We start from the raw sequence: 2,292 nt of genomic DNA, 5'->3' as shown, positions 1-2,292 counted from the left end.
GTGGGTTTGTTTTTTGTTTTGTTTTTTTTCTCTCTGAATGGACTGCCAGAGAGTTTAAGCTTACATTCTATGGTTTTCCCTAATCTCCTCAGGAAACACCAACACTTGGTATAAAATAGATGTAACATATGCTAAAATAGTGATTCATATCCTTTGGGTCTTAAAGGTACAGCACTTTCCAGCTATGTCCGGAATCATTCAAATATATTTCAATACTATCTTCTGATTAATTATTTAGTACAGTCTCTACTATGACCTATGGATATCAAATATATAACAAGCTGCTCCTTGGGAGAAGAGTTTTGTTTACTATAAGAGTATAAGCTTGACGATACCCCTGGCAATTTTATAATTTTGGAATCGTACAAAGTACTTTAGATGCACAGTTATTTTCAGAATTCTGCCTTTAGCTGGAAATTATTGTTTATGATTTCTTAAAATTAGAAATGGAAGAGCCTTGGATTTCAGTAAGATTGGGATGAACGTAGGCAGTAATTTGGTGAGGCTTTTGAGGCTGAGTTCTATCAACATGACAACCTGATAGGTGAACAGATATGTTAGGCCAGTCATTTATCACCACAGGTCTTACACTAGAACATTCCATCCCAGAAGGGATCAGAAAAATCTGCTCAAATCTTAAAACGAATATAAACTTCATTTGAAACAGAAAGACAACTTAATGAAGATTTGTGAGAGAATAAATAAAACGCTCATATATTTACATTGAATGACTGTATACATAAACTGTAGTGGCTAAATGACTTTGTCAAGCCACATGGCATTTCATAGCATGTCCCCTTTTACTTCTGAAAGGACATATCACTAGTCATACTCCCTCCTACCTCTGCCCCTTTACACATCCAATTGTTAACTGTGGGGCAACCCAATTGGGTAGGGGTTTAATCAGGTGGCAGCCATTGACCTGGCAGTGAAAGAATTCCAAGGCAGCGCAAAGGAGATAGAAGTTTATTGAATACACTGCAAGGGATCAGTAGGCAGGTCAGCAAAGGAGAGACTGTCTGTGAGGAGGCAGTGGTGAGGGGCTCTAGTTAAGGGGGGAGGTGAAGAGGTACTAGGGAATTTTCCTTTTTTGGTACCTGTGACTGGGTGTAAGTAACCCCTTGGTCAGGTAAGGCTGAAGGATATTTTGAGGTGAGTCACCTAATGGGCCTGCTTTGTATTCAGCCCCGGAATCACCATGAGCCCTTCTACCTCACTCAGGTTTCCAATGCTCAAGTTGATTGCCTACAACTGGCCTCTTCCTTTGCTTTTCTTATCTTTTTCTACTAAACAGTCTTCTGCATGATTCACTTTCTATTATAGGGAACATGGAAATTACTATCCACACTTAGCAGTGATATTATAAGGACAAATTTTTCAATGTCTGCTGAGTTTCTGAATAAATCAAATAAAGCATTTGAGTCCCAAACCATTAAAAAACAAACAAACAACAAAAACAGAGTTTACAAGGGGAAGTGTTTTTATTTCTCTCTCTTATCAACAAAAGTGGGTGAGCACATTTTTTTTACCTTTTATCTATGTGAGATAAATTCATTCTTTTCTAAACATATACTATGGGTTTTAGTTTATGTCTTGATATAATATTTTAGGTGAGATAAATTAGATTATTTTCAAAGTAATAAAAGCAAAACTGGAGTTCTGTTGAAACCATTCATGAAAAATGCAGACTTCCCCCACCAAAATAGGAGTGAGTGTGGGAGTTCTTAACTCAGTATGTCATAGTGTATTTTCAAATTTGTTTTAGCAGTCCAGTAAAAATGTTTTAATTTCACCTCCACCTAAAGTTATTAAAACTTATGAAAATACATGAGAAGCAGAAGACTCTGTGTTGAACAAGGAAATACAGTATGGATAGGTATTAAATAAAAACTGCCTTATCAGGGGCACCTAGGTGGCTCAGTCGTTAAGCGTCTGCCTTCAGCTCAGGGTGTGATCCCAGAGTCCTAGGATTGAGCCCCATATAGGGCTCCTCCGCTGACAGCCGGCTTCTTCCTCTCCCACTCCCCTTGCTTGTTTTCCCTCTTTCACTGGCTGTCTCTCTCTGTCAAATAAATAAATAAAATCTTAAAAAAAAAGAAACTGCCTTATCTCTGAGTTTATTAAATGACAGGATCTAGTCTTAAAGAGTCAGAGTGGCACCTCATTGAATTTGAAAATAAAAAGAAACAAGAAGTGTTTATCTGCAGAAGATTTAGAGAACTGTTTAAGTTAATTAACTCTTGAATTTTTCCCTTCACATATAATTTGAGATAGAAATTAAATATGAATCTT

Source organism: Ursus arctos, unplaced genomic scaffold (genome assembly GCF_023065955.2).
Source record: "Ursus arctos isolate Adak ecotype North America unplaced genomic scaffold, UrsArc2.0 scaffold_9, whole genome shotgun sequence".
Lineage (NCBI taxonomy): Eukaryota > Metazoa > Chordata > Mammalia > Carnivora > Ursidae > Ursus > Ursus arctos.
This window is presented reverse-complemented; position numbering follows the sequence as displayed.